Here is a 21,026-nt window from a genome sequence, read left to right as displayed (position 1 = left end):
ACACTAGATCGCGTGTTTATTTTTTAAAGTTTCCTCTATACGTGTGTTAAACCTTACAATCTCGTATTTTTACGAATACCTGCTTGTGCCCCACAGCTTGCCGAATGATGTTTCGGCTCGGGGTTGTTACAATTAATGTTTTCAATTTTTTGTGTTTTGCGGAATAAGTAACCATAAAGCCTCTAACATTTTACGTCTGTACAACTAGTTCTAAGCTTCAAAATATACAGCTCTAAGAAAATTTTTTGCTTAGCATGAAAAAATGGCTAGATCTGAAATTCATGGAAATCTGAAAATTGACTCGCCCTCCCCCCTCGCCGAACTCGAATCGTGGAACATGTAATCCATACTGACTAGTAGCAAGTCTACGTAGAACCGTTTGCCGTGAAATCTCAGAATTGTTTGGCCGTTCACTGTAAAACTGGGCACCCCGCCCTCCCCGCCCCCCGCAAAAAAAAAGAAAAACACTGGAATACCCGAGTGAAGTATTAGCGAAATGCTCGGGTCCACGTAACTCCAGAACACTGAAAGGGGCGGGTGGGGGGGGGGGGGAGGGGGGGGTAGTGTTACATTGCTACTAAACCGTCGTAATGTGTACTACTCTACATTTTACTCAGAGTAAGTCATAAGGGACCGATGACCGTAGCCAACCTAAGTCATAATTTATGGGTTATGTATTAGTTAACTACCATTATTAGATTTCCAGTGGTATGATAATTAACAAATTAAGTACAAAAATGTCCCATTTCGTATTTTCCTGCAATGTAAATTTTATGAACGTTTATTAATCTAAGGTTATCGAACAGTTCGTCTAGGTAAACGCATTCAACTTCCTGTTGTTACTGTAGTTGACTCGAGAAAATCGCAAAACAGTTTAGCAGCTGTCACCGTCCACTCATTTCTTGGAGTGGCAGCTAAATTTGATATTCTTTCTCAGTTCAAAGTTTCGCATATAAGATATCACAAACATCGAAAACTTGACTTTCGGACTCAAGGAAGGTCTTCCTCAGTGTATGTTAAAATGCTGTCTTTCTCCGCTATAACCTCTGCAATAACCACCTTTAGAGCAATGAGAATTATTACAAAAGCAATGATTCGTTAGCAGCGTAGTATAGCACACTTCTCGCTATGTACAGGCTACTGTAATAGTCAGTTCAAATCTCTGGAAAAACAAGTTATGTTCCATTACCCCCACACAGGACAACATAGTTACCAATTCCAACGAGCGTTCCTCTTGGTCCAGTGCTCTCTGTGCCTGGTTCTGTCAGTGCTTTTCCCTTACTTCACACCAGGTCCCGGACGTACTTTCATTGGCTGAAGAAAATCTGAGTCTCTGATAAGCATTCTGTACTTGTATCTGTGGTGAATGTTGGAGTGATCAGTTTCTAGTTGCTCAATACCTTCCCGAACTAGTCTAGTCCGCTATGCGTAAGTCGCTTTTCTTTTAGAGAAGGTCCTTGACGTGAGTTACCAGTTCTTCCTGGCCACCCCCAACCATTTGAAGGAAATGGCCCGTTTCGTTGAATTCTCCGAATTTTGTCACGCCAGTGTGTATACCCTGCAAACCACTGAAGTGAATGGCAGGGGGTACATTCCAATGTACTAGTTATTGAAGTGTTTTCCCCCTTTCATTCACATATTCCTTGAGCCATCATTTAAAGCCAATCTACGCATACACGAAGATGATTTTACGAGGCTGGGGTAGGTAGTCGGCACTGGTCCTTCTGAAGGAACCAGCCTGGCATCTGGCTGAAATGACTTAAAGAAAAAAACAGATAAAATAAATCAGGATGGCCGGATAGAGGTGAGTTCATCCTCCCGAATGTGTCAGTCAGTGTCTTAAATGCACGACCGCATTCGGTTGGTCCTAGTTGTAAAATGTTCTTTTGTTCATACGAGATCTGCGCAATATAACTTACAATATACAAAAATTGTTTTGCACTGTTTCTTTGCATCTCTACTTACTACTGCACACAATACGGCCACCCAGAGGTGACTCCAGACTCACGAACATATTGCTCCACATACTCCTTTGTCTGTCAGGAAAACAGAAATCTCATGTACTGCTACTATGAGAGTATGTAAAGAAGTGGTGAGGGCTGAAATTCACTTAACGGAACGTGCGTTCGAATTGTTATTTCTTTAGAGTTCTCCTGTTTTTTTTTTTTTTTTTTTTTTTTTCGACCAGGGGTAAAACACTGAGGGCAACTTTGAGTGTACGCTGAGACTCATTTACGAGGTCCATATTTCGGTGGTACACATTGTTCTAAATTAAGCTAAATAGTGTAATTGTTGAGATATTGGAGTTATCTGTTAGTGAGTAGCTGCTTTCAAATCTCCCGGCCTGCCTAATTCAGTTTTCCGTGGTTTCCCTGAACCACATTACGCAAATGCTGTGATAGTTCTTTCACTAAGTACTACTCTCAGTCTGCTCACAGCTGGAGCGTTAGGCTGTAACAGAACATACGTCCTTCCTTTTGAATGAATTATGTGGCTCGTTTATTGTCAGTCATGCATGCCCAATGCTCGAAACATAAGCGAGAGGCCTTTAAATGACACTCGTCCAGCCATTGACTTATTCCTCGTATCGTATCTTTTTTTGTGCCAGTTTCATGTTCAGATCACTTATTGTGTCGGCAGTTTTGCTTCGTAATTAATGTACGCCTCGTTTCCCCCCCCCCCAGAAGGAGAGTGGTGCCTTGTTTAATGTTCATTATCCCGCGGTTGGGCAATCTTTCGCGAACGTCAATCTACCGCTACGTTTGAGAAAGGTGTAGTTCGCAACGTCTGTGAGAACTACATACATGTCAGTTTCGGGTGGGCTTTATCAAATTTCTACTCTTTATGTCTTTCAGTCGTTGTAGTGTATTCCTCAGAGTAACCTATAAGTAACCAGACTGTTTCCCAGGGAACTTGATTTGTGGTTATAGTGAAACAGCTCTAGGGCGGGTCATTCATGAGGTATTACGCACATGCAAGGCTTCTACGACCAGCACACAGTTCTATGGCTGCCATGTCGGTTAAGAAATCGTAAACGAAAAAAACTTCTCGTAAACATAACGAATAAAATCAGTTATTACTTACGGAGGTAATAGATTTCCGTCTTTGCAAGGAACATTAAAAAAAATTAACAGTACTAACAGATGAGTAATGATAGCTTTAAGAAAAATCGTACGAACAGTCTCTCTCTAGGGGAGATACTGGTATTACTTAGTGTCATACAACACTGAATTATCTTCTTTTGCGAATCCTTTTATTATTCGTGGGAATTTTTCGACAAATAAATTATGTCTTACATTTTTGTACAAGTAGTTGTTAGAGTTTCTCCTATCACGAATTCGTGTTGTGCTAGTTCAAAAATAATTAGATCTGCTTTGAATCTTACTCGATTTTTCATAATTATTATCACATTTGAAACGTGATAGGACTATTCTTAGGGTCAGTTTATTTTGAGAAAAGTTTCTTGTTGCATGAACGTTGCGTGAAGAATAAATGCAAAGAAGTAGTGGAGGCAACAACTGAATATACTGGTACAAACAGTTTGTAGTTCTTACATTTTGTAATGAAAATTTTCACGGGTAAACAGCACACCCACGAAGAGAAAGAGAGAGAGAGAGAGAGAGAGAGAGAGAGAGAGAGAGAGAGAGAGAGGGGGGGGGGGGGAGGAGGAGGGAGGGGGGTCTGGAGGAACTGAAGATGAACGCATTCGTAAGGCAATTATCGGGATAGTGGTACACTAATCAGATTTATGAAGGTAATCAGTGCAAACGTAATGTCGTGCTCCTCGTCGATACTGAAATCATTAGGGGCTATTCATGAAACGCAGGCCAATGAATTGCATTGCATTCGACAAATCTCACTGGCTTCGAACTAGGATTCCCCCCCCCCCCCCCCCCACATGAAGCATTTATTCAAAGACAAGTAAGCAGCGTCAGTTTTGTGTACTAGAGCAAAATACTGTCAACTCCTTAACATCATTAATAGCAGTCCTAACATAAGTAAAATCACTGTTAATACTCAGAAAATTTTTAAAAGAATTGTTGTGGGCACAACTTAGAATTAAGTTTCATAGCATTAGTACCAGCTACTTTACGCTAGGCACAGGTATGACTCAATGAGGATTCAAAACATTTCTACTTCACCCTGTAAACTACAGTGGTACGGTAATCTACTCATTTACGCTGCACACAGTCAAAGTGCAGTTAGTGAAATGAAGCAAGATTTTGGTTTGACGTTTAGTACCTTGCCCTAGTTCCTCACATGATACAAACAGGCCTAAAAGGACACATTTCTACCCATCTGTTCATCAAACTAATAATTCAATTGGCACTAGAACTTTCGCATCAAAGCCTGGCTTTGAATGTCACTGCAGATGAAAATATGAATCCTTTTACAATAACCCATGTTTAAAGAAGTGCCTTTCATTCTGGTTCTGCCCATGATTTCCTGAGTCCAGGACAGTTTAGTAGAATTTTTTTCTGTATCTTGATGCTACATACTCTGCAAATGTCAATAAAGTGGAAAAATCTGGTATTAGGTTTTGACTCATTCAGAATGTGAATATACTGATATAAAGATTAGTAAAATGAAATTATTAGAACATTGAATGAAATAGTTTGGCAATTACAGAAGCAATCAGTCAAAAGGTTGAACTGGAGGTTCAAGTAGTGGACCACCTTTTGATTTTTTGAAGTTTAGGCCTATGTGCATTACATGTATATAGTGCTCATCAAAATACTCATATGAGACTTGTTCATAATCTAAAGCAGGTTTTCTGCATGAATCTTGCAGTTTGTTTCCATGGTAAAATCAGCTTTAAATACTATGCAAACATAGATACTAAGCTATGCTACAGGCCTGTAGGTTACCATAACTTTTATTTGGCATTCCCATTTATTGGCTTTGCCTACTCACTAACAGATTATTTTTTTCCCCACCAAACCTTGACCTTAGGCCATGCAACAGATCCGTCTGTCACCACAAAAAAGATTTTGGAAAGGGAGTTGGGGGGGGGGGGGGGAGAGGGGGAGGGGAAGGATTGTTTTCCAGTACCACACTGAAACCTGAACTGAATGATAATCGTTAGCTGGACATCATTAAAACAAAGGCATTTTTCGTTGCGGTGGAATCTTCTCACGGAATTCCAATCACCAACTTTGTCCTCCAAATGTGAAAATATTTTGTTGACATCAGCCTACATAAGGAAAAACAATCACCACAATAAAGTAAGAGAAATCAGAGCTCAGGCAGAAAGGTATAGGTGTTTGTTCTTTCTGCGTGCTATATGAGATTGGAATAATAGAGAATTGTGAAGGTGGTTTGATGAAGCCTCTGCCAGGCACTTAAATGTGATTTGCAGAATATAAATGTAAATGTAGATGTAGAAAGAGTGCTTAGTATCCCATATTATAAAATTTGTATTGGAAGCTTCCAGTTACTTCTGTGATTCGATTTTTATCCTGGAGTGTACAGCCAGCCACAGATTTCAATGAACTCATCCTTGTACCTTCTAATTTCTCTTTGTCTGATCTGTTAATTGTCCAGTTCTTGCTGTTGTACATTAAAACTTTATATTTCTGTTGTATTTATTTACCTTTTGTCCATTCAACCAACAGTATGGCATGTCAGATAAATTACAGATATAATTTATACATAAGTGTAACACACACACAAACTTGGATATTATCAGACAAGAGTGGTGCAAGAAGTCAGCCATGGCTTTTTTGTCAGCATTTGTCTTGACAACTTGGTAGGGGCACTCATTCCTGGGGCAAGGGCAGATCATGCAATCTCCTCCCCCCCCCCCCCTTCCTCCCCTCCAGGTCTTGGGGAAAGGAAAACAAAATTATGTGTAATCATGTGTTTTTTCTTTCAAAAAAATTATTTAAAAGTTGGTATTATGCAGGTTTTAAACAAGGTTGAACTGGAACTTTATTATGGCTACTTACATGTCAACTTTTGTGCCTCTAACTCGTGCCCCGCCCCCCTCCCCTCTACAAGCTATCATATGGGTGCTCTTCCTGCTTGACAAGCATAGAAAACCAAAGTCAGGATGGCTGGATGGGGATTTGAACTGCTTACTCCAGAATAAAATTCCAGTACCATAACACTGCGCCACCTCACCTGGTATTTCATTGGATAAGGACATTCAATAAAACCACAAATCTAGAACCGGCAGTTAGTTTACACCTTTCACAAGAACTGTAAACAATAAAATTACTGGGTCATGTAAGTTCAGTATATTACACTTCTCAAAAACAGAGACGTATGGACACCTGCCAACACTATGTTCCTTATAACTATTCCTGTAGCTGAATAGTATTCACTGAAGTGGTATACTGCAATGACATTTGAAACAAAAGAAACAGAAAGCAAAATGTAGAAACATTCTTATGCAAAGACAAACTCGATAATTATAGTACATGTGTTATCAGATAAGAAATATGCTCTACAGATAATGTGGGTCCCACAATTCTGTAAGCTAACATTTTCACTTACAATGTGGAAAGACTAATCAAGTAGAAATATTTTTAACTCTGCTCTAAATCATTAACTTTTCCTACCTCTTTAAGTATGTTGACAATGCATTATAAAGCAAGCCACCATAGTGAAGGAACCCACTGTTACACATATTGTAGCTAGGGTAATCTCTGTTAATAGGTCTCAAATTTTAGCTCTGACTGACAATACATTTGTATATGTGTAGGGAGGGTTCTGTAAGTGAACACAACTTGTCAAATAAGGATTTGCAGTGTAATCTTGTAGCACTGTGTTGATAGTGGAATAGCGCTTTTCTCTGATGTACAACTTGCATAGTTTTACTTCAAAATACTATTTCGTAAGGCTCAAGCAGTAACTAATAACAGAAACATTCTAGCCTCTTTTGAAGAGCAAATTTTTGACATGATTATAAGCAAAAGCACATATTCCTAATAGTTTTGTTGATTACACCCTCTAATTATCATCAAGTGCCAGTTGGAGACTGTGGTTTTTATTCACTTTTCGAAATTGAATGTAACTGTCTTAACATTAAGGTTCAACCTGTTGGCATTGAATCACGATAAGCTGTTGTAAACAGATTCCATAACATTGCTTATTAATACACTAGCGTCATTTGCAAATCATATTATTCTCATCTGTATGCAATTTACACAAATAAAAAAAATGCCTAGCACATAACCTTGCAATTGACTTATTTACCTTCTTTGCTTCAGATACTAATCTGATTTAATATTTACAATATTCTTCTATGTCTCTTCAAGGGAAAAGCCAGGCGGATAATCATATTAAAATTGATACCAATAGTGTCCTCCAGTAGCCCACCCAATGTCCACCTTATTTGATTACTTATATCAAACTAGAATGTGGCATTTGACACTGTATGTAAATGCTTGTATGACTGCAGTCAATGTTAAGCCCTTATATTCACTCAAAACAGCATTACTGCCAACCTGCATGAGGACATGAATGTCACATGCAGCAAGTGTATACACCAGTCATAGGCCAAAGCATAAAGGGAACTATGGTGAGGGGAACTTAGACAAAGATGCATACATCTATGGAGCACAAAACTTAGAATTATGGAAAGTGAAATCAGAAGCTGATCAAAAGATCATCATAAATAATTGACAGTTACTCAGAAAATATTTATATTTATTGTTTCATAGTTACAAAGCTTGTTTTCAAATTTCTTGTGACAATAGTAAATCTGCATAAATAACACATACCAAAGTGTTCAGCCAGGTGAAGTTTCTGTGAAGCATTTCTGTTCACATCTTGTGGTGAGACTGTGATAAAATTACTGGCCACTAAAGTAGAACTTAAATGTTCTTGTGAAGCCGTTTTTCAGCTCTGTTTTGAATGTACTTCAGTGGGATTTCATTGTTTACAGATACTGATCTGTTCACCATTTTGTTTGTAATGGATGTATAGCAGAAGAAAGTGAGGAGAAATGTTATATACAAATTCAAAATGTGTGCAGTGGCTTGTTAGTTGTACCTGATGATCTCAAGGCACTAACTTCTGTGTCCAGAAGTAAAGAAACATTAGCTTTTGCTAGCTTGTTGCTGCTACTGCTGCTGTTACTACTAAATTTTTCCACCCTAAATGATTAAAATATTTTTTTGGGTTTGTGTCACAAACTCACAAGCAAGGCTTTTATATTTATCTATACATAAATATAGGAAAGTACTATAATTGCTGTTGAAAACTGTACTCCACGATCTGGAAAGGTATTCAGTTGAAAAGTAATTTGATATATCAGTCTTATTCTGAAGATAGTTTGACATATCTAACCAGAAAACTTGTTTTAGTAATGAATTTGTAGGTAATGTGAATCATTCAGAATTAAATACGTGTTCTGAATGTATCAAAAATGCATGGATATGAAAATTAATACCAGTTTATTAATGACATTTCAATAAAATTATTTGAAAAAAAAATACTTTAATTGGCTGTACTGGTATTACTGCATACATTATGAACAAGGTTCTTTTCATGAAGTACAGAATTAGACTTACATATGACATGATAAAGTGAAGTGATAATGAGTACGTATGGAGTAATGTATGGACTATTTATAGGGCTGTTTGCTGCAGTATCAAAGCGCAAGCTGCCTTCCTCTTTTGTCCTATGGGCTCCTTTGTCTTGCTTTCTTCCTTCCCTTCCCTTTGGTGCTTTTTTCCCTTTTTTAACTGGGGCATCTCGTATGTCAGGTGTCACTGGATATGCAGTGCTAGGATCACATTTCCCACCTTTCGGGCAGTTCCTGCGTCTTTCGTCCAATAATGTCCACATTAAATTCCACACCCTTTCTAAAGTTAGATGTTTCTTAACAGCAAGAAAATATTTATAATTTATGACTTCATAAATTAGTTTCCTCAGTGAACTGCTGAAGAAGTCATATGGTTTCTAAGTATTTTCTACGTAGAATAGACTGAGTATAGTCTAGTTAATTTCATCATCATTATCATCCCATTAGAATAAATTACTACTTCTACATTTTTTAGTGTGATTCACAACTGTGTACCATCCTTTGTGCTATAAAATGTGTAATTATAATGTGGTATTATTTTGTGTCAACTCTAAATTTATCTTTGTAGGTAAAAATTAACTGTAGTTACAAAATAAGTTCACATCAACAAATAAGTTAGATAGAAGAAATTACCTCCTCTCACAGTAAATTGTCTTGAAGAATTAAGGTGTACAGGTGTAAAACTGTGACAATTTACTTACAGAAATAAATTGTCGGGCAGTATTAATATCTGTTTAAAAGCAGACTGAACTTTTTCCATTGAGAAATTCTTCACTGTATATATTAATAATGATGATGATAATGATGAAAGTGGTTTATTTATTGTGAGGCCTCGATGTATTATTTCAGACTTTCATTTCATATCCATGACTTCCTTTGTCTACTTTCCTCTTCAACATTAGGTTGTGAAAGTGCTTTTTGCTGCTCTAGTTTCTAATTAAATGCCCATAATACTGAGATGAATGGTTGTCAACAAATAGTTCTTTTATATCTTCTGTTTAATGTCTCTCTTTCCTGATTGTACGCTAATCTAAAAGTGACTGATAAGGGATGAAAACATTAGACATGCTAAAAACTAATCAGGATAACTGGCTGGCATAAAATACAAAAGAATGGATCCAAAATGGAATAAGTTAATAAACTGAGACAAAAATATTTTCCACTAACTATATGCAGGTGTAGATAATATGGCTGAAATATCACTTTTAAATAATGGCTTGCGTTGTGTATTATTATGAATCAGCTTGTAACTACATTAATATGGTATATAAAATATTTTGTGAAATAATGTAGGTTACACATGATTTTGATCTAATATGTCAATATGTCTGACGTTGAAAAATATGTTTTTGAGGGTCTCTGTTTTCTGTTCTCTTTTCAGGCAGGGAGAGGAGTGGTGCTGTGTTGTAGCCTACAGTATCTTGCACTGTGTAGGTGGTATCAAATTTGCTGCAGGTTTAAGCTTACCAGTGCTTTGTACTGAGGCCATAGAGCAGAACTGTTGGCTTCTCTTAAAGTGTGCGTATGGGCCAGCTCATCGTAGTTGCAGCTGGGACATCATTCCACTACCATCGCCAACATCCTCACTGCTCTTAGTGATACAGGTACTGTGCTTACTGTACTTATGGATGGACAGGTGTAGAGCATAGCAGAGAAGGCATGCATTTTTTCCTGTAAAATATCATGTAAGGAATGCTTATACTACACAAATATTGATACTTCAAACCTCATAGCACCAGAAAAATTAGGTAATTAACTACAGTCAGGAATTTATTTCTGAAAATTAACACTTTGCATATATTCAAAAACAAAAAGTAGGAAGTCACATATAAATTATGATTTCAAGCAAAAATCCAGATGCAAATAAGTTTTAATGACTTTTTTAATGAAATGTTTGACTCAGCAGTATAATAAACAATTTCTGGCACTGTGGTAGACAGGGAGCCTACAGCAGATGGGCTCCATTTTCATAAGAATTTATTGTTAGCAGATGTGAATTAAATTGTGTGTGGTACTCACATCTGCAACTAAGGTTAAAATTCAAATATTTTAAACTAGTTCCATTTAATACCAAATATTCGTTAAATTATTAAGAAGGAAAGGCATGACTATATATTTACTTTATAAGTAACTCTACTGTTACTTCAGAGTTTTGACATAAAAATGATTTAAATGCTAGATTCCAAAAATGTAATAAATATTTAAAAGAAATGTATGCTCCATTGCTTATTGTATTAATGCAATAAAAATAAAATTGTTATCCACTGAAACTGTTTTGTGGATGCATTGTTGTGATGGTACTAGTCATGCAGTGCAAGCTGACACTGGGTGCAGTGATTGATGGCACTGATTGTAAATAGGAAATAACTTTATGGTCACTTTATGTCCACTGTGCTAAGCGTTAGCCTGGAGTGTGTTAGCAATACTTAAATCTATCCAGTGCTAACATTTACAGAAATCTATTCATCTCATGCAACTTGATGCCAACAAAAAGCATCTTGAGAAGAGAACTGCAGTGAAATTTAATTTCCGTATTTTCTGGTTAAGTATAAGGACCCATATATCATTACAAACTCATACCTTTTTTGACTGATTTCCTGAAGTTATTGTTTTTTACTTCTAAGCCATTAAATGGTGGAGATGACAGTGGTAGAAATAATTTAATGTGTACAGAAATATGGTTTGTGATGAAGGTGGTTTGCTCATGTCTCTCTTCACAAGTTGTCTTTGAAATACATCTAAGTTTATTTCAGTGTAGTGTTGACATTCCAAATACAATACTTGTACCTTTTCACTCATAAAGGTAAGAAATCACAATGTACACTCATATTACTTTCCTTCTGCTTCACTGCATGCATTTTAGACATTTAACATGATAAATTATACATAGATAAGTTTTATAAATCAACAGAAGACTTGATTTTGCTGACTAATCAAGTTATTACAAAGAAATATTGTCAGCATCATTTTTGAGGACTAGCTCTAGTACTAATCAATGTTTACATTCTCTGATATTTCTTGAAAGTAGGGTCTTTTAATCTCTGATGGTTTACACAATTACCTCAGAATTTACAGTGCATGAAAAAGTGTAATCATTCTAGTTTAGTTTATACTGGTCTCCTTGATTTATAATTTTCTCTGAGAATTTATTTTAATTAAATAAGGATTTTGAAAACGTTTTTTTGGCTTGCTTCTAATCAAGTAATTTTTTGAATAAGTGGAGTGGATTTTCCCTTAACAGACTTGCACAGGGACTGGTTTCAAGTGTGTGGTAAGATAATGTGAAATTCTAGCACCATTTGAAATCAGTGCTTTGGTAGGTCTTATCATCCAACTTCATTACTTGATGAAAGGAGCAAATGCAGATAATTGAAGTCAAGAAATCTTCAACCTTCTTTGGACTGTCAATTGGAAATGTTTTGCAGCTGGTTCCACCATTTACTATCGGGATGTAACAAGGAACATTGCAGTGAGCCTCTTGATTTTAGTATTTGTTGGTATCCTGAAAAATATAACGAAAGGTTAAGTATGAAAAAATGATTAAAATATTACACTTTGTAGAGAACTTCTTAACAATGACTTAATGCAAGTAGGGTTGGATGTAACTTTTATGGAATGGTCATGTAAAAAATGATTTTCTCTGTGACTAATCAGTTTTCAGTTTTTCAGTATGTACACACTTATGGCATGCATTGTTCTCTCTAATTGGATTCAGTATCCCTTCATTAATTACCTGATCTACCTACCTAATCTTCTTCAACAGCAATTTCTTTTTAAAAGATTCTATTTTCTTTTATCCTGCATCAGCTTGTGGTTTTGGCTGTCTTCAGGTGACAACTGCATGACAGAAACAGAGATAAAAGAAAGTGGCTTTCACCCAATGTTTACAAAGAAGATAACAATGAGACATAGGGAGTAGTCAAATAGCAAAGTACTACATTTTTTGTCCTGCAGAAGTAGTTAACTAAAAAGGAGAAGAGATATGTGGAGTTACATTTAAAGCTGATAAAAAAATAAAATTTAATTTAAAATTTCATTGTAGTGGTTGTAACTAAAACTTTATTTAATAAAGGGAAAAAGAAAATTTAGTTACTTAATTTTAAGCTGGCATTCTGTGTCGGATGTTTGTTGATTTCCAGTTTTTGAAGTAGGGTTATCAACCTGCTTTCCTTCAGGATGTAAAATGTCATTCTGCATTATATTAGTGGGTTTCTACTAAAACATGATCAGTGAAAGTTGAAATGCTTTCTTAATCTCCAGCTATTCTCATGCTCAGATAAACAGCCACAGTTCTGCCTCATCAACCAATAAATACTGTCCCGCAGTACTGGCCTATGACTCCATACACATCCTTTGTGTCAAGGATTGCAGTTTGTTTTTACTTTGGTATTAAATTTATGTTCAGATTTAACAAATTCTTCTGTTTCAGAAATCCTTTTATTACTATAGCCACTGCATATTACATCCTCTTTACTTTGGTCATCATAAGTAATTCTGCTCCCAAAAAAGCAGAACTCATCTATTGCTTCTAGTTGTCTCATTTCTTAATTTAATTTCCTCTTCATTGCTGGATTTGTTTAATCAAATTACATTCCATTACCTTAGGTTTAACATGCCTTCTTGTTAAGATGCTATCCAACTGATCTTCAAAGTTCTTTACCATCCAACAGAATTTCAGTGCCATCAAAATACCTCTAACTATTCATTTCTTCTCTCTAAACTTCAATTACTTTTCTTCCAAATTTCTCCTTGATTTCCTTTACTGATTGATCAATGTATGGGTTGAATATCACTGGAAATTGGCTAAAACCCAGTCCTCTCACCCTCTTCACAAATACTGCCTCTCTTTCATGTTTCTAGTCTCTCATAATTATGATCTGGTTTGTGTACAAGTTGTAGACAACACTGATCTTTGCGTTTTATCCCCGTTACCTTCACAATTTCAGGGAATATATTACAGTAGATGTTGTTGAGAGAACTCTTTAAATTTAGAAATTCAGTGTTGCCTCTCGTTCTTACATTTCTTGAACCCAAGCAGATTTTACCCATTTTTACTTTATTCTGTAAGTAATTTCAGTATTTTACAACCATGACTTATTGAACTACTGATTCAGAAGTTTAAACACTTGTTAGCACCTGTCTACTTTGGAATTGGTATTATTATGTTCTCAGTTTGGCTGTATTTTATGTACCATATGGAACAGTTTCGTCACGAAATTCTCCCAAGGAGCTGTCATCTGCTCCAGATGCCTTGCTTTGACTTAGGTTTTCAGTGCTCTGTCAGTGTCTTTGAAGAGTATCACATCTGTTTCCATCATCTGCTTCCCCTGTCCCTTTTCATACTACTGCCTTGGTGTAATACTAGCTTGCCACCTAAGCTCTTATAAAGGTGTTTATTTCTCTAAAGATTTCTTTACTTTTCTGATGGATGGCATGCATGTGCAGAATTTCCTGTTAGTTTCATTTCATGTCTATGTTCCCTCTTGTTGGCTTTATTTGATGCATTTGTTCTCATTTTGTTAATTAAATTCCACAACCAGTTTGTTATTGAGATTTCTATTGAAACATGTTTTTTGTCTTGATACTCTGCTGCCTTCATCTCTGAGCTAGCCATTTACCTACAGTTTTCCTTTCCTTGTTGTCAGCTATTGCCTATATACTCCCTTGGAAACTCTGGACAACCATTGGTTCTTTAAGGTTATCCAGGTCTCATATACTTCTTTCTTTACCTTTCTTTAATTTTTTATCCTGTTATGAATACTGAAATTTAAACAGAAATCTATTCCTAGACAATATCTTGACAGGGAGATAGTAGTAGTACCTTTCTGTATTAGTACTGTTGTTATGTGGCTCACTTTCTCCAAATGATGTTAACAATAATGTAGACACCGAATATCAGGTATACATTTGATCACATGTTCCTCTACTTGGTTCTTCTGTTCTGTGTGCTCGTCTGTGCCACACTGTCTGTGATACAGCCATGAAGTGGAGCAACTCATTCACTCCTGTAGTGGCTGGTACTCTTCATGTTTTGCTATCATTGCTACTGCGTTTATGGAACTGAATAAATCAGTAGACAATCCTGGGAACTTCCTTTTAAATGAGTACAAAAAATGGTCATTTTCCATTGACAATTGACAATTGAAATGAATAAAGTTTGTATGTATTCTCATATCAGAAAAAGAAAATGGTAAATATTTGTTGAAAAACAGACAAAATTGCCTGACAACACTTACATGAAACATCTGGTATGTGCCTACATTGTAGTGTCAAAGAATGTAAAGTTGGATTATTCATCTGTCTCTAAGTTGAACTGATTATCTGAGAAACTGCTTATGACAGAATAAGGAGACTGGTGAATGCACAATTTCTTATCTGAGGACCTGGAATCTGTTAGGTAATTATTGCAGCTGTTCATATTTCACTTAGAACCACCAGCAGATTACAGTCTGAGACTGATAACATGGTTCTGTCAAACTTGTAGCTTCACTGAATGTTGTTATAGTTCTAACCAACATTAACATATATGGCATGAATTCTATTTCATAGGTTTCCTGAAGAGGTAGCGGTTTGTGGAAAGAAATGAATGATGTAAATTTGATTCAAGTGCATTACAATAAAATGACTGGTATGCAACATTATTGTATTAAAGTGCAAATACATACTGTATTATGTGCACAACCACCAGTCTCAATAATCTCTTCGAAATTGTCATACAGTTCAGTTGGTGTTAATCAACAGCAATTTCTCTAATTCATTATTGAAATTAATCATGTTTCCTTCAATACATTTAATGTCTTCTGTCATGTTGTTTTATTTGTGATTATCAGTGCATCTGTTTCTATATACCAGCAATGTTAAACCTTAGAATATTCTACACTATGTCATCAAAAGTATCTGGACACCTGGCTGAAAATGACTTAAGAGTTCATGGCGTCCACCATCGGTAATGCTGGAGGTCAATATAGTGTTGGCCCACCCTTAGCCTTGATGACAGCTTCCACTCTCACAGGCATACATTCAATCAGTTGCTGGAAGGTTTCTTGGGGAATGGCAGCCCATTCTTCACGGAGTGCTGCACTAAGGAGAGGTATCGATGGCAGTTCATGAGGCGTGGGATGAAGTTGGCATTCCAAAACATCCCAAAGGTGTTCTATAGGATTCAGGTGCAGGCCAGTCCAGTACAGGGATGTTATTATTGTGTAACCACTCCAACACAGACCATGCATTACGAACAGGTGCTCAATTTTGTTGAAAGATGCAATTGCCATCCCCAAATTGCTCTTCAACAGCGAGAATCAAGAAGTTGCTTAAAACATCAGTTTAGACCTGTGCTGTGATAGTGCCATGCAAAATAACAAGGGATGCAAGCCCCCTCAATGAAAAACATGACCAGACCATAACACCATCACCCCCGAATTTTACCAATGGCATTAAACATGCTGGCAGATGATGTTCACTGGGAATTCGCTGAACCCACACCTTGCCATCAAATCACCACATTGTGTACTGTGATTTGTCACTCCACACAATGTTCCAGTGTTCAATTGTCCAATGTTTATGCTCCTTACACCAAGTGAGGCATAATTTGGCATCTACCGGTGTGATGTGTGGCTTATGGGCTGCCGCTCGACTGTGAAATCCAAATTTTCTCACCGCCCACCTAACTGTCATAGTACTTGCAGTGGATCCTGATGCAGTTTGGAATTCCTGTGTGGTGTTTTGGGTAGCTGTCTGTCTATTACACATTTCGACCCGCTACAACTGTCGGCGGTCTCTGTCAGTCAACAGACGACTTCAGCCTGTATGCTTTTGTGCTGCACATGTCCCTTCACATTTTCACTATCACATCGGAAACAATGGACCTAGGGATGTTTAGGAGTGTGACACCCAACCACCTGACCACGTTCAAAATCTGTGAGTTCCACAGAGTGCCCTGTTCTGCTCTCTCACGATGTCTAATGACTACTGAGGTCACTGATATGGAGAACCTGGCAGTAAGTGGCAACACAATGCTCCTAATATGAAAAACATATTTTTTGGGGGTGTCCGGATACTTTTAATCACATAGTGTAATTCTGGTGTTATATAATGCTTCATACTTTCTTGAGATAATACAACCCTGGTAACATGAAATGAGACTAAATATGTATATTTTGAAACATTTGACAAAATTCGAAAGTTTTTCAGAGGCTTTTGAGAGAATTTCGGAGACAAACACAAACACAATTCTTCAGTACACTTCTGTACCTGAAAAATATTATACTGTGAGCAGTGTTCTTCTGACAACCCCCCAGGGTGGTTGCCACTGTTTGATGATTCATGCTTGGCTACCACAGGGCCTCCATCTTTGCAGCACCTTTTCCCATTCCATGTTGCATGTTCTTCTTCCTCTCCCTTGGGGAACATGTCTGGGATATTTTTGGGAATGTATTCTGAAGTTTTGATAGCCTGACATCATAGCAGTCCCTCATCTCTGTCTTTCTTTCTTTCTTTCTTACTTCTTTCCTGTCTTTCTTTGTTCTCTATCTCCTACCTTTCTTCAGCTTTGGCATTTGAGGTTTCCCTTTGTTTCTTCTTGCTTCATGTGCACTCCTGAAGTCCGGCCCATGTGTTTAATGAGTTACAGGTGACTGGGTAACACACAGTTCCCAGCCTCAGGTTGACAGGTAGGGTTCACATTTACCCTTGGGTGATTGCCTGAGCTGTCACCTTCCCATATGGCCAATTGGTCCCTCTGTCAGGAGTTTTGGTGATGTGACCTGAGGTGTGAACAGCCACCTAACACCTCTGAGGTGGTCTTGTGTCACGTTGAGGGAACTTGATATTTCATTGTATTCTCTGTCTGACAGGTGTGTGAAAGTGATGAAAGTGTCAACATGGTGGAAATGTTTTTTTTAATTTTGTTAAAAGCTGGTAGATCCCAAATGTTTATTTTACATATGTTTTGAAATGTAATGCGTAATTGCTTTTATTTACGCCCAATCTGGAGAGGCTGGAAACACTATACATTATTTTATATGTTAAAAACTAGGGCAGTAAAATTGACACTCAAAGATACAGTGGCTGCGAGTAACAGCAGCAATGATAAAAAGAGTCTGTCACACATTGTATCTTTGGCTTTGTTAGCCAACTTAGATGTAATTCCTAATTTTTTGTTTTGTTTTGTGTTGTCTTCCTAGTGCGAAGGGGAGAGGCATATCTTGTTGTATGAAAGGAATAGTCTGCCATTGCAATCAGCATTATGACTTTAATGTTTGGTTACTATACAGAAAAGGTGGAAGGATTAAAAACCACTGTAATTTGAAAGAGATCATTTTGATGAATGAATGGTGAAAATAATCATCATCAAAGACAACAAAATGGAAAGGGTAATGCATTCTTTAAAAAAACCCAACACTTCACTTTCGACATTATATATGATTAAGATTAACCAGCAAGATTCAGGGCCTGCATCGAATTTATAACAACACAGATCAAAACCAGCTATGAGTGACATTCCGTCTTTCCTCAAAACCAACATTCAATAGCCCGGGTGCAGACTTATTCCCTCTACAACAATTGAGGATCTGCTACCATTTTCATTCCCGTCTTGTTTTTCTTTGAGATCATGCAGAACCATCAATACAAAATCGTTGATTGCTGCAGCTGTGGAGTCCCGGGACAAACATAACCGAGATTCAGAAGAAGAATTCTTTCTCCAGTGAATCTCTATTGCTGGAGATGCAGTAATCTTCAAGATTTTTTGTTAGGAAAATTCCTGCAATTAATTTCACAAGCATTCACAATATTATTGTTTATCTGCACAGTTGCTCATTACAGTACACATTCATTCCAGAGAAAATTAGTATATTATTGCAGTTAACCTTGAGAAGAGATATTTTAAGAACTAGCAACAGTTCACAGGACTTTTGGGCAAGAGAGAGGAATTACATTCTTATATTTATGTACAGGCAGTTGAGGAAGTTCCTGCAACTCAGACTGCAGTTACAACTCAGGCCTCACCCCGGGGTGCAGAAATAAATACTTGAGATCTGCTCATGAGTATATCACAAATGATGCAGAATTTAATGGCAACTGTCCAAACCTTTTCTGCAAAGTAAGATATTGTACCCACAACTGTTCAGAATGTAGCTGCCAAACAATCCAAGCTTATGGTGCAACCTAGTCTTAACCATATAATAAAATCTATAGTCTACAAATAGATCCACACTCTTATCTAGATACGACAAATCACAATAAATACAATGTATTCACAAAAAAATATCTCGCATAATGCATACCGTCACTATTGAACAGGTTAGCTTATCTGCAAAACAATATAGTTTAGGACAGAAACAAGATATTCTTGTAGGCAAGCGGGGAAAGATTTGGTTGGTTACTGAAGTTAAAACATTACCTACCAAGTTAGATTTCGACACTCTCAAATCTGATGACTGCATAAACTCACAACAAATTGATTTAGTGGAAGATATGGATAGTCTAAAAATCTCTCAACAAACTATTCCATCTGAGATTTCACAAATTAAATCTAAGGTAGCAACATTAGCAGACAACATTGAGTAAGTATCCTTGGGTTGTGTTCAAGTGATTGAAACCAAAGTATCATGGTGTGTTGCTACACAATTACTGCAAGCAGTACAACAAATGCCAGAATCCATAGTACCCAATACTGCACATATCCAAACCCAATTTACTAATGTAAAGCAGCAAATTAAAGCTGAACTTACCAAATGGAAGGAACTTGTGGAGGAAACCATACATGACTGTAATAGAACCATTCATGACCTCAAGTTGAATATTTCAACAACCCATGTTGCATTTTTCTATGAAATTAGGCCAAACTTGGAGGCAACAACTTCCGCAATGAGTATCTCTGTACAGACAGCTAAAAGTGAAGTTGCGGTGTCAGACACATTCCATGGCAATATACGAAACTATTTCTGTAGACACAGATGCTCATGGAAAGGAAGCTACTAAAGCACCTACAATTTCAGTTCTTTCTACTGGAGAAGCAATCAGTTAATTCAGTCATTTTCATTTGAGGATTTTGAGGAGTCTTGCCTAGGGCTTGGTCTGATGCCCAGAAAATCAGTTTTGTGGTGGGCTACTTACAAGGGGAATGAAGCCTTTGGTGTACAGATGTAATGGAAACATGTCAGAAGTTTGAGGAATTTAAAAAGTCTTTTCTCAGCTGGTATTGGTCCAAGGGAGTCCAGGAGCGTTTGAAGAAAGAGTTGTACAATCCAGAACCCTTTTCCTTCAAATTAGCAACCTCTGGAGATACTTTGAGAAGTATTTGAATGAGGTCAGATATTGGACTGAAGCAGTTCCTCAGAAGGACATAGTGAAAATTATTAAGGCTAAACTTCCAATAGAGGTACATGAGAAGTTAATGTGTGGTGCATGAGAAGTTAATGTATATACCAGAAGACAATTTTGTGGAATTTCTATCTGTGGTAGACACAGTTGACCATCACCAAGATTTAAGACAAAGAAACCAAAATAGTGGTCTGTCTAACTCCTTTAATAAATATTTTGCAAACCAGAATGGGCAGAACCACAATAACAGGCAAGACAATTAAGGTAGCATAAAACAGGTCAAACATTAACAAATGGACAATGCTCAGCAACTCAATGCAAATGCACCAAATTTTTATCCTCACAAGGGGGAAAAAAGAAAAAAACAAAAAAAAAAAAAAGAAACGGGAGGTATGAGAGGCGTTTTGACCCTATGTATCCAAACAAGCAGGGCAACAACACACAGAGCAGACCACAAAATCAAGGCAACTGGCAGCAGCCATCAAACTCAAACCAGTCTACTGCTAGTAACAATCCTAACTGGAGAAACAATCCAGTTATAGTTACCGATGAAACAGATAAATCAAGACCACCAACCAACCAACAGTTAAACTAAATGTGACTAGATCGTGCCCCTGAGAAATGGTCGTCAGTGGAGAGAGCGGCTCCAACGAGAGATTGAGTATGTTCATATGTAATAATGGTCATAATTTAAAGGATGAACTGACTGAGGGTGTAAATAAATGTGCCAATAGGATGATGACAGTTTTTATGCTGATGATTTATGCAGAGATTCTGGATAGAACAGTTGAGGTAATTCTTGACACAGGTGCCAATGTTAATGCTATTTCAGCATCTTTGTTTGACAAACTGTCTCAAAATGCAAAACTGCTAATCTTTCTCGTAAGTAACTGTAAGGTAATTGGAGCTGTGGACAGTAAGGCTGAGAATATATGTATACAGACTTTCTTAGCATTAAGACTAGGAAATGCAGCTATTTTATACATGTTCATATTAATTACTAAATTTTTGGAGGGCTGTATAGTAGGAATGGAGGTGATACATGAGAAGAATGTGCACTTTGACTTCTTAGCAGGATATGCAGATTTCAATGTTGATGGTGAGAGGATTTGTGTGGAGTTGATATGGGAAGAGAGCACACACAGGCAGTTTTGTCAAGGATACAATATCA

This window comes from Schistocerca gregaria, chromosome X (genome assembly GCF_023897955.1).
Source record: "Schistocerca gregaria isolate iqSchGreg1 chromosome X, iqSchGreg1.2, whole genome shotgun sequence".
Taxonomy (NCBI): Eukaryota; Metazoa; Arthropoda; class Insecta; order Orthoptera; family Acrididae; genus Schistocerca; species Schistocerca gregaria.
This window is presented reverse-complemented; position numbering follows the sequence as displayed.